The sequence below is a fragment of the Narcine bancroftii genome, chromosome 3 (genome assembly GCF_036971445.1).
Source record: "Narcine bancroftii isolate sNarBan1 chromosome 3, sNarBan1.hap1, whole genome shotgun sequence".
In the NCBI taxonomy this organism is placed as follows: Eukaryota; Metazoa; Chordata; class Chondrichthyes; order Torpediniformes; family Narcinidae; genus Narcine; species Narcine bancroftii.
The window spans coordinates 68,496,968-68,510,169 of NC_091471.1; the positions used below are offsets into that span (position 1 = coordinate 68,496,968).

The 13,202-nt window shown below is 38.2% G+C and overlaps 1 pseudogene; it reads right to left on the reverse strand.

The window, feature by feature from the left end:
* LOC138756685 (GTP-binding protein Rit2-like) overlaps nucleotides 1-13,202 on the reverse strand; it is a 275,459-nt pseudogene that overhangs the window by 93,756 nt on the left and 168,501 nt on the right.

Sequence of the window (13,202 nt, forward strand, 5' to 3'; positions counted from 1 at the left end):
CAGTTATCCTTGTTCTTTGTTATTGATATACACCCAACCCCAACCAACCAATTTTCCCCTGCAGCCGCTGCAACCGTGTCTGCCTGTCCCGCATCGGACTTGTCAGCCACAAACGAGCCTGCAGCTGACGTGGACTTTTACCCCCTCCATAAATCTTCATCCGCGAACCCAAGCCAAAGAAGATAAAAGTTGTATGATAAGGTGCTAGTTGTTGAAGATAAATATTAATTGCAAAGATAATTAACTGCATGTATTCAGTTTTTGCTTAATTCATCAAGTGTTGAAATAATTAACTTAGCTATATGAACCAAAAAGTCCTGAACTAGGATTTTAAGGTAGCCCTGGGCTGTTCTGATCAGTTCCCAACCTAACTATAAAATAATAGACAGAGCTTTCCAAAACAATCAGATTCAACCTGTAGCAAGATATATTTCTTCTATTTTGAACTGCTGCAGTACCCCAAGGTGAAGGTACCCCAAAGTGACAATGATTAAATAGTAATATATTGTAGTGTGTGGTTCAGAGAACAAAGCACCACAAGAGTCGGCTGAGAGCTGAACCAATAGAACTGTTTAATGGAATCTTCACAGGAGTTTAAATAAATACAGTTGGTGCGCTATCACCATCATCCGACCTCTGAAAGCACGCACCTCCCAGAGTTCTTTGTGCACCCTTCCCCCCCAGCCACCGGGAACTCCCAATCCTGCTGGGGCCTGCAATTACAGACGCCGGTTCGACAATGTAATGGTGCAGTTCATCACAACATTTCAAAGTCAGGATGGTGTGTAACATGGAATCATACATGCAATTTGCAATGTTCTTATTTGTTTTCTTGATCTTGTAGACTGCAGGTTTGGAGCACTGTTGGAATAGCTTGGGAACATAACCACAGGGGCTATTGCTGATATTTGATATCTGCACCAACGTTAAAGTGAGAGCCAACTGAAAGAGAGCATGCACTTGCTGTTCCAAAACATTTCAAGGCTTCAAACCATTAGATCAGGGGTGTCAAACTCAAATTCACGGAGGGCCAAAATTAAAAACTTGGATTAAGTCGAGGGCCGAACTAAATATTTATTGAAAATTTTCAACAACATCTGCATGTTTTCTCTTCTTTCAAGATATATAATGTTAAACTTTTTCTTATTAAAATAAATGTTTAATAATAGTTTTGGATAAACTCTTTCCAGAAGCATTAACAAATGAGAAATAAAATATTCAATAAATAATATTTCTCTATAGAGGATTTGTCAAATGTTGCTAGTGTGCTGTCGAATAGTAAAATCTGAGGGCTATTGAGAATGTGGGAGAATAACATGATTCCTGAAACAATCAAATGGGTGACTGATTGTGGGCATGAACTCTAGCAGGGTTATTTGCCATGCCCTTTTTCCATTGGTACAGATATCCTTTGATTTACATACTTTTCAAGTTTTATGCCTAATGAGCTTGTATCCAGGTGCAGGACCATTTTTAGTCAGGAATATATTTATCACTGTGTCATGAAACTATTGGAAGATCGTTTTATCCTGAGATTAAAGTTCATAATACTTACTCAGGCCTGTGTGCGGGAGGGCGGGGTTTGCAGGCGATCGGGTTGGACAACGACAGTGCGGGGGCATCGGCTCTCATTGCAGGGTGGAATCTCGGCGGATCAGCGGCCCCGTCACCGTGAGTTGCGGGTCGGCCAGCGGCAGGGAAGGGGAGTGGGCAACGGTCCTGGCGAGGTCAAGCCCGAGGCCTTCGGTTCCGGGCGCTGGGAAGCGGCCTTGGCTTCCCCTGACACCGGCCAGGCCCCAAAACCAGAGTCCACGGTGAGACCATGCAATGTAAACAGAGGAGGTGGGGGCGATTAGTGGGCTGACGCCAATGCATTCTTGGATTTATAGTATTAGTTGTGCATGTGCTATATTGGCGCGGCGGCCAGCGGGCCACTTCTAATACATTTTTGAAATGACCTTGCGGGCCAGAGTTTGACATGTGTGCATTAGATTCTAAATGGATTCATGAAGACCACTGATTCTGGACCAAAACTGGAGGAACTTTTTGTATGCCGTTTCTCACCGTTACCAGCCAGAAATGGAGAAAATTACTTCTTTACGGTTCCCAAATATTTATGGTTTAGATCCAGAGGGGGACTAATGGTAGAGTTATTATTAGGTCATGCTTGGATTGGGCTACAGGAACTGGCACCATTTTAATTCCAAATCTAATTTTGTCTAACTTTTCCTAAGTTCAGTTTTGATGTTTCCACTGGTGAGTGAATATAGATGCATATAATGACCATGGAATGAATGAGGATTCAATCATATGCAAGGGATTGAAACCTAAACAAGGCTTCTCTTCTATTCATTTCAGGCAAAAAAATGACAACCTTCACAGAAAATGCATAAAACACTAGTATCTATAAACACTGGCCCAAGGATAAAATTCCCCAATATATTAAAAGCAAGAAGAGGTCTCCAGTCAAAATGCTATATTGAGATCCCAGAAAAAAAAACAGCCCTCTTCAACTAAACCATGAGATACCAATCACTTGTCATTGGGGAAAATCAATCATTCAGAATAAGGATGGAGACAGTCACTGTCATTGTACAGAATTCAACATGAAGGTTGTTGAACTACCACTTGTACAATGTTCGTTCCAGCAACAAAAGTCTAATTAAAATAAAATTTCATGAACAATCACAAATATCCAGGGAACAATTACACATCTGAAGAGAACCACAACACATTAGTGAAAGATAATACAGCAAATAATCATGAAAAATATTGACTCTTGGCATTATATTTTGAAAATATCTTTCATTGATGCCTTTCTTTTCAATATTTTTGTTGATTTCATTATGTTACATAGGTACATAATAATAAAGTATTAACAAACAACATAATAATAAAAATGGTGTTAAGACCTATGTTACATTGAAAAATAAACACCTAAAAGAAATACTATACTAATCAGCAAATCCCTCCCTTAGGTAGCTACTGGCTAAACATAAACAGTTAATAAAAGGGAAGGTAATCAATGGGGTCAAAAAAATCAAAAGTAAACTAATCTTACAAATTTTGAAATTAATTAAGAAATTAATCCCATAAGGAAACAAAATTAAGATTCATTTCAGTCGTGAGGCATCTAAAGTCAGACATGCCATCATATCAGGCAACCACTGAGTATGAGTGGGAGGGACAGCATTTTTCCATCTCATTAATATGGCCTTTCTAGCAATAATGGAGGCAAAGGTTGCTACATGGGATGGTGAAGCAGTCAATATCAGACCCGTTGGCCCACTTAGTCCAAAAAAGAGCATGAAAAGGATTTGGAGTTCATGTTAAGAATTGAAGACAAGATACGAAATATACGAGTAGGCTGAAGGGCCTACTCCAGCTCCTATTGTCTATTGTCTATTGTCTATTGAAATACACCTTCCCAAAAATTGGAAAGAGAAGGGCATATCCAGAACATATGCTACAGTGTTCCTTCTTCAGTTATACATTTATCGTATTTAGAAGAAAGATTAAAATAGAATTTAGTCAATTGGACTTTGGAAAAGTGGGCCTGGGGTACTACCTTAAATTGTATTAATGAGTGTTTAGTACAAAAAAAGGATAAATGCACTCATTTCAAAATAGTGTCCCATGTAGTGTCAGAAATTTAAATGATGAAAATCTTTTTCCCATAGTTTTTTAATTCTGTCTAGGAAACTATCCCTGGACCTTAAAACTAATTCATAAAGGACTGATAACATCTGTTTATGATCAGGTTTGAAATTATAAATCTTCCCTGGAGGAAGCCTCAAAATTAAAGAATTCAAGAAGTTCCTAACCTGTAAATAATGAAAAAAGTGATGTTTAGGTATATAAATTTGGTGGATGATTGTTCAAAAGAAGCAAGATTTTGGTTTATAGAGAAATCTAAAAAGGATTGGATACCTACATTTGACCATTGATGGTAACCAATATCTTGAACTGAAAGTAAAAAGAAAGAGTTACCTAAAATCTAACTAATTAATAAAAATGTTTCATGAATTGAAACCAAATTCTCAATGTACGTCTGACAACAAAACTCTCAGTTAATTTGACTATCTAGGTATTACCATTAATAAAAAATTTAATAATTTGTTTAAAGATAATTTTCTTACCTTAATAAATCATGTGAAGAAGTCTTTGACACAGTGGTATCCTCTTTCAATGACATTAATTGGATGTGTCAATTTTATCAAGATGAATATCCTACCTAACATTTTTATATATTTTTCATACTGTACTGGATTTTTGTTTCCAAATCCCTTTTTGATTCACTGGACTCTCTCATCCCTTCTTTTATATGGACAAATAAGCACTCCCATCTTAAGAAAAAAAGTCTTCTCTCCCCCTCTCTCTCTTTAAATGGAGGCTTGGCAGGTTTTATTACTGGGCAGCCAATATGAGATATGTTATATTTTGGATCCATCATCAGGAACATCGAGGTTCTTTAGAATTTAAAGCTACTCACATGTATTTTCTTCTTTTGATGCTTGGAGCACATTTACCTTTTTCGGCTTCCAAATAAACTCATTGGTACATGATTGAATGAATTTTTACTGTGTAAAATAGCAGATAATAAACACTATGCACCAAACACTAGTATTCTACAGCAATGAATTCAGAAGCTGCCCTGAAAAAAAATTACATTGCATATACGTAGGTGAGCTATGTGCTAAAGTAATACATGGAAAATACAATTAATTGTTTCATTACTTAGTCACAGTTCAATCTGTACATCAAAAATGATCATATTTTGAGAGAGGAGAATAAACACCCAAGTTGGTTCCAAAGTGATTGGAGAAGGGATGAGGTCCTGCAATATATGTTTAGGGAGCCAAGCAGCCATTTATAGAGCAGGACATCAAAGGTTGTATCATCTGGATTGCTTCTGGTTCCTTTAGAAATAAGTAGAAGATTACTAGGATTGGTTAGATATGTGTTATGGTTGAAGGGATGGTGCAGGAGAATGGGTTTTAAGTTACTGGTTCTTTGGAACCACTTCTCCCAAATATTTGGATGGGTTTTACCTTAACCAGAGTGAGACCAAAATATTTGCTGTGAGGTTTTGGTGGGATTATTGTGAAAATTTAAACTGAGTTTGCAGGAAAGGGGGCTTGGAGTGCTTATTCATGTGGAGAGGTATAGTCACTTAGAGGAGAAGTAGTGTGTGAGTCCATTAGGCCGAATAATTCAGTAACTGCAAATCAAAGGAATTGATCAAAGCTCAATTACATCAATTTTAATGCAAGCAGTATCAGTAATTATTAAACTCAAAGCTTTAATTAATTCAGGGATCTATGATATGACTTGGTCTGGCAAATCAATATCTGGGTAAAAACATTTCAGGTAAGCAGATGGAGGAGACATTGTACTGTTAGTCAAAGACTTTGTTAGTTCATTATTGAAGAAGGATGTCCTGGAAGGCTCCACAAAAGAGGCCACATGGGTAGAGATTGGAAAGAAAAAGGATATTGTTACTCTGTTGGGGGTGTATGACTGACTTCCCAGTAGTCAAAAGGAGATAGAAGAATAGCTATCAGAGAGATGAAATATAAAGGAGAGTATCATACTGGGGGATTTCAATTTCCCAAATATTAACTAAGGTTGCCTTTGTATTAAAGGCTAAGAAGGGGTGGTTTTTTTTTACATGTGCCCAGAAATATCTACCAGTAGGTAGGTAAATGAGGAAAGTAGCAAAAGAGGACACATTTTGGACAATGTAACTGGTGAGTGGAAGGAGTATCAATGTGGAATCATTCTGGAGATAGTGACCAGAAGACAGTATTCTTCAAAGTGGTTATGGAAAAGAACAGGGACCAATAAAACTATTCTTAAAGTCGGGAATATCAAATTGTATTAATATATGGGAATGAAAAATATTTATATATTTGTATATATGAACTACTTGTTCTGAATATGTATTGCTTGTCTGAATATGTCTGGTTGTATGTTCTGCACTGAGAACTGGAGAACATTTTTTTGTCAGACTCATAAACTATTTCTCCTTGAAGAGATTATTCTTGCACAATCAGATGACAATAAACTTGACTTGAACTGCCAAAGGTCGATTGGGAGCATATACTTGAAGGAAAGTTTACATTGACACATGTAAGCATTTAAAAAAGAAACAACAAGATTTCAATGTTAAAATAAGATTGCCCCACCATTTAGTCATGAGCTGATCCATTTTCCACCTCAGTCCCATTATCTGGTATTCTCCCTACAACCTTTTATGCCCTGGATAATCAAGAGCCTATCTATCTTTGCCTTAAATGTAACCAAAGACTAGGCCTCTGCAATCACATGGTAAATCCACAGATTTACTAGCCTCTGGCTAAAGAAAATCCTCCACATCTCTGTTCTAAATGGATGGCCTTCAATCCTGAAATTGTGCCCTCTTGTCCTAGGTGCTCGCATTATGGGAAACAGTCTTTATGCATCTACTCTGTCTATGCCTTTCAACATTTGAAATGTTTCAGAGATCCTTCCTCATTCACCTAAATTCCAACGATTACAGGCCAAGAGTTGTCAAAAAGTCCTCATTCCCTTTCAATCCTGGAATCATCCTTGTCAACCTCTTCTGAATTAGCTCCAATGTCAGCATATCTTTTCTTAAATGAGGAATGCCAAACTATAAGGGTGAAAGCACAGGGTAACGCTTATAGGAATCTCTAGTTGTCAAAGAATATTGAAGCTTCGATAAAGAAAAGTTTGTGATGTTCCAGAGAACTAATGATGGAAGAAGCCCATTATGGCTTTAAAAAGTACAAGGAGGTACTTTAAAAGGAAACCAATTGTTCCTTTGTAAACTCATATCTACACTATTTAAAGTATTGATGGGCCTCCTCTATTATTAGTATACTTATAGAATACAGTATATTAAGCACAAATGAATAACTAGGGAAAATGTAGGGCCCAGTATGGTCAACAGGACAAATCTGTGCCTGGAGCCACAGGAATAAGTGAAGATCTCAGTTACTATTTTTGATCAGTATTCATAAAAGAAATAAAATTTGAAGTTAGAGAATTCAATGAACATTTTGGTAATGGACTAGTGTAGGGTTCCATAAATAAACAATTTTCCATAAAAATAAATTCTGTTTAAAAAAAAAAGCCTCAGGTTTAGAGTCTAAATCAGAAAATGGCCAATTTTGAGGAAATTAGAAAGGATGTAGAAAACGTTGATTGGGCTAGGTTGTTTTCTGGCAAGGGAAGGCCTTCAAAGGTGACATTTTGAGAATAGATAGTTTATATGTTCCTGATAGGATTAAAGGCAAAGTCACAGCCACAAGGATCCTTGGTTTTTGAGGGATACTTGGGATCTGGTTAAAAAGAAGAGAGAGGTGTACAGCAGATATAGGCAACAAGGAGCAAAGGAGGTACTTGAGAAGTATAACAAATGCAGGTGATAAAAAACAAGAGGGAAATCAGAGGGGCTAAAAAAAAGACATAAAGTTGCTTTAGCAGACATGGGGAAGTAAATTTCTAAAGGCATCTACTAGTATACTAAAAGCAAAAGGAGAGTCGGGGACAAAATTAGTTCGCTTGAAGATCAGAGTGGTCAGCTATGTATCGAGCCAAAAGTGAGGAGGGAGATCTTAAATAGTATTTTTCCCATCTGTATTTTCTCATAAAACTGCCACAGAGTCTAGGGAAGTGGCATAAACAAGCAATAAAGTCATGGAGCTTATACAAATTAAAGAGGGGGAGGTAGTTGCTGTCTTAAAGTGAATAAAGGTGGATAAATCCTATGGCCTAACAAGGTATTCCCTCAGAGCTTGAGGGAGATCAGTGCAGAAAATGCAGGACCCCTGGCAGATAGTTAAAACATCCTTAGCTATAGGTAAGGAGTTGGAGTATTGGATATTAACTCATATTGTTCATTGTTTAAAAAAAGCTTCAAAAATAACCCAGGAAATTATTGGCCAATGATCCTATAAGTTATTAGAAAGTGTTCTAAGAGATCTGATATTTGGATAGTTGGGGACTGATTAGGGATATTCAACATAGCTTTAAGCATGGTAGGTTGTGTTTAACCAATCATAGAATTTTTAGAAGCAGCTACTTGGAAAATTTGTTGAAGGAAAGGCTGCTGCTATTGACTACATTGGGTTTAGTAAGGCCTTTGACAAAGGTCTCATATGGAAAGTTAATCAGGAAGATTCAGTCAGGGTTGTAAAGAGAGCTTTTGGTACAATGTCCTTCATAAATCAAACTATTGAGTATGGAGTTGGCTTGTTATGGAAAAGTTGTATAAACATTGGTAAGGCCAAATTTGGAATATTATGTGTAGCTTTGCTCACTTACCTACAAGAAGGATATCAATAAAATTGAAAGAGTGCAGAGAGGATGAACTAGGATGTTAGAATTATAGAAACAAAGAACTCCAAGGCACAGGAAACAGGCCATTCAGCCCTTTGAGTCTGTGCCAAAAAATATCATATAACTAGTCCCACTGACCTGTAGCCATTCCATAACCCTCCCACGCTTGTATCTATCCAATTTAATTTTAAAAACTCAACAGTGATCCCACATTTATCACATCAGATGGCAACTCATTCCACACTCCCACCACTCTCTGAGTGAAAATGTTCCCCATAAATCTTTCCCCTTTCACCTTGTCATCTTGTACTTATCTCTCCTAATCTAAATGGAAACAGCCTACTCACATTACTCGGTCTATACCTCTCATAATTTTGAAAACCTCAATCAAATCTTCCCTCATTTTTCTACGCTCCAAGTAATAAAGTCTTAACCTGATTAACCTTTCCCTGTAACTCAACTTCTGAGATGTTATGATGACTTGAAAAACTGAGTTACAGGGAATGGTTAAGCAGGTTAGGTCTTTATTCCCTGGAGTGTAGAAGAATGAGATGAGATTTGATCGAGGAATACATAATTATGATGGATATAGATAAAATAAATGCAAGTAGGCAAGCTTTTTCCAATGAGGTTAGGTAAGATTCAAACCAGGGGAAAAATCTAGTGGGAATATTAGAGGAATTTTTTCACACAGAGAGTGGTGGAATGAGCTGTCAGCTGAAGTGGTGTATGTTTGCTCAATTTTAACACAAGAAAAATTTGGGCAGGTGCATGGATGGGAGGGGTATGGAGTGTTAAGAACTGGGAGTAGGTCAGTGGGGTTAGGCAGAATATTAGTTTAGCACAGACTAGAAGGGTAGAAGGACCTGTTGTCTGTGCTATAATTTTCTCTGGTTCTATAAGGAAAGACTCGATACCTTGACAGGCTTAAAGATAGATAAACATGTAGGATCAGATGGAGTCTATGACAGATTGTAATGTAAAGTAAGGGAAGGGATTAATGGACACTGGCTGAGATTCATACATCTTTCCTGTCACAGACGACTGGAGGAGTTTAAATATGGTCCATCTTTTCATGGAAGACAGCAAGGAAAAATGCTGTAACTACAAACCAATGTCCCTAACATTAGTGATAGGGAAGCTACTAGAAAACATTCTGAAGGAGAGACAGGCCGGGACTAATGAGAGACAGCTAATGTAACTTTGTCCATATGTCCTGTCTTATCATTTTGATTTAATTATTTGAAGAGATAATAAAATTAATTGAAGAGGCAGAGCAGTAAATATGATTTCATGGACTTTAGTAAGGCCCTTGACATGGTCCCACATGCAAGATAAGATCAAGAGTTTTGGGCCTTTGGGATATAGGGCCAGCAGCAAAGAAGATCCAAAATTGGTTTGGCAATAAGATCGAGACTGATGGTAGCTGATTGTTTTTGTGATTGGATGCATGTGTCTAGTTGTGTGAGATCAGTGCCGGGACTTTTCCTGTTTGTAATACACGTGAATGACTTGGATGTGAACATGAGAGGCATAATCAGTAAGTTTACAGATAGCACCAAGATTGGTGAATGTGTTGATTGTGTGGAAATGCAGTTAGACTGCAAAGAGACATCAATGTATTGGAAAATTGACTAAAAATTGTACATAGTATTTAACTCAGATGAAAGTGAGATGATGCATTTTTGGAGTACTAATGAGACTTGGACATACAACATGAATGTAAGGTCTTTGGAAATATTAAGGAACAGAAGGAGCATGACGACAAGTCCATTGATCCTTGAAAGTGCTATCTTAGAATATGTTGTTCATAAGATACATAGAATTTTTTCTTCATTAGTGAGGGTAAATACAGTATAGAAATAGGGAAGGTTATATTCGAACTTTATAAAACATTGGTTTTATTTCTGGTAACCATGCAAAAGAAGGATGTGATAGCAATGGAGAGAGGATAATTAGGAAGGAGTTGTTCATTTACAAGGAAAGACTGGCAGAGTTAGGCCTATTCTCCCTGAAGCAGAGGAAGTTACCAGGGTACATAATGAGGTATATAAATCTATGTACAGTACAGGTAGGATAGATATTTTCCCTTATTGGAGATTGATAAAGTTAGAGGATATAGATTTTGGGTAAGAGGAAATAGTGGGTGAAGTTTGGTTATTGACAGCTATAAAATGTCTAGGTGAGTCCTTGAATCACTGAGGCATAGAAAGTTATTGATTAAATAGTATCAGATGGGATCAACATGGAAAGGTGCTCACTGGGCCAAATGGCCGATGTCCATACTGGACAACTGAAATGGTCACATTTCAACTAAACAAAATCAGACTATTTAATGCAATTTATTAACCTCTTTCCCCTTTGTATTTTTGAAGAATTTGGTCCTTTCATTTTCAGTATTTCACCATTCTTTACTTTTTATCTTTCTAGTACAGGTGTGATTCACTGGAAATGTGTCCATCACTCAAGTTCACAAGGATTATTCCAGGAATGAAAGTTTTATCATATGAGGAGTGTTTGACAGCCTTTTGGAGAATGAGGGTGAATCTCATTGAAACATTTTGAATGTTGTAAGGCATGGACAAGTAGATGTAGAAAGGTTCTTTCCCATGGTGGGGGAGTCTAGGACAAGAGATCACAACTTCAGGATTGAAGGACATCTGCTTGGAACAGAGATGCTTAGGAATTGATAGATTCTTGATTATCCAGGGCATGAAAGATTAAGGAGAGAAGGCCAGGCAGTGCTGCTGCGTGAGAAAATGGATCAGCTCATTTCTGCTTCTATATTTTATGGTCTTATCAAAGGTATGCCATTGACTTGAACACCAGAATCTAGGTAGATACTCCATTGAGGCCATGCTAATAATTGCCACCTTTTTCATGAGATGTTAATTCAAGGACCAGTTAAGGAGAGCATGGTTAGTGTAGTGGTTAAAGCAAAACTGTTACAATGCCAGGAATTGGGATTTGAATTTGGAGCTCTTTGTAAAGGAGTTTGTATTGTCTCCCCATGTCTGTTTGGGTTTCCTCCGGGTGTCCAGTTTCCTCTCACCATTCAAAGATGTATCGGGGATATAATTGGGTGGCACGGTCTCATGGTTCAAAAGAGCCTGTTACCGCACTCTATGTCAAATTTAAACTTTTATGAGCCTGTCGAAAATTATCCTATTTGGACCAATATTTACTTCTCAGCCAGAATTATATAATTGAATTTTTTGATGTCATATGTACAGAAAAGTTTTGTTTTTTTACACCATGCAGACAGCTTGCAAAACATTGCCATGCTCCAGTGCCATTTTGGATCCACTAAATGAGGTTCACAGATAAGCGTGACAAGATTATACATGACAATGGGAGCATTTCACTTTAACATAACAGAAAAATCCCAATTTAAAATGTAAAGGCTTCCCGATGTGAATCTGGCACAAATGTCATTCCAGTCACAGTCCAGTGACTGAAATGGTGCTGGTCTGGTCCATTGTCTCCCTGTGGTTGGGCTCTCAATAGCTGCTTTCAGGTGCACGGACGCAGATAATGCGCTGGCAGATGCAGCTGGGGGAGTGCAGCTGGGACGTTCAGGTGGCTGCGGAGAAGATGCCTTTCTGTTACCTGAATGTGCCAGCTGATGGATAGCCGCATCTGAGCGAACGCCGGTTCCTCAGGACTGTGGCCTAGTCCTGCCCACGCTGCCTTGACGTCACTTGCAGCATGTCATGAGACCGGTCATGGCGCTACCTCACAGGAGGAGAGTTAGGTAGGTGCTCCTCATGGCCGGGTTCTCCACTTTCTGGTGGCCACCCAACAGCTGGATTGGTGGCTTTACAGTCAGGTATTGTGACAAACTGAAAGTGGCTAATGTTAAATAGTAAAACTAATTATCTTGTCATGGTCAGGCAGCTTTATCTATGTGAGGTTGATCTGCGCACTCCAAAATTGCATGGGGTTTTTAGGTTAATTGGTGTATTTGGGTGTCTTGGGCAAATGTGCCAGAAGGGCTGTTTACTGTGCTATAATTCTAAAATAATGAAAACATCAGCTACTTAGTTTAGCTTCCTACCCGAAAGAGTTCAACTGATTATATGGCAAGTCCCTTTTGATGTTGGATAGCAAAATACTAATTAAAAAAATTAACTTAATCCTTATCATTATAATGCACAAATATGGAGGAGAAACTCAGTAGGCCACACAGCATCCATAGGAAGGAAAGGGTAATCAATGTTTCAGGCTTCAGACCTTTGTCAAGGTATGAGCAAAAGTCAAGCAGGTGCCTGAATAAAAAGCTGAGAAGAAGGTAAGAGAGGAGGGAGGAAGGTGCAGGGGGAGGAGAACAGGCTACAAGGTAAAAGGCCATAGGTGGATATGGATTGGAGAGTACAAGAGCAAAAAGCTGAGAAATGATTGGGAGAGAGTAATGTTGATAAGAGAAGGAAGGGAAGGAGATGGAGAGCTGGATGAAAGGATATAGAGGGCTAGGGAAAGAGAGGGACTCAGGGGAAGGATTTAATAGTAATTGGAGAATTCAATGTTAATTCTATATGATTGGAGATTACCCAGAGAGAATTATTTTTCTAATTTTTGGGAAGCCTGGGTTTGGCAGTGAATGAAGCATCAGGAGCACTAAGTGCAGTAAATTACTCCTTTAGATGCTCCCGATGTGGCCTCCTCTACATTAGAGCAACTGGAAGCCTCATCAGCTGCCAAACCAAGGTTACCCACAAAGTGAAGGAACTCATCTTATATTCCTTCTGGGAACTCTTCAACTAGATGGCATTAACATCAACTTCTCCGATTTCATTTAAACCCCTACCCTGACTCTTTTCCTCTTTCTCTATTCCTCTGACTCCTTTCCTTCAACT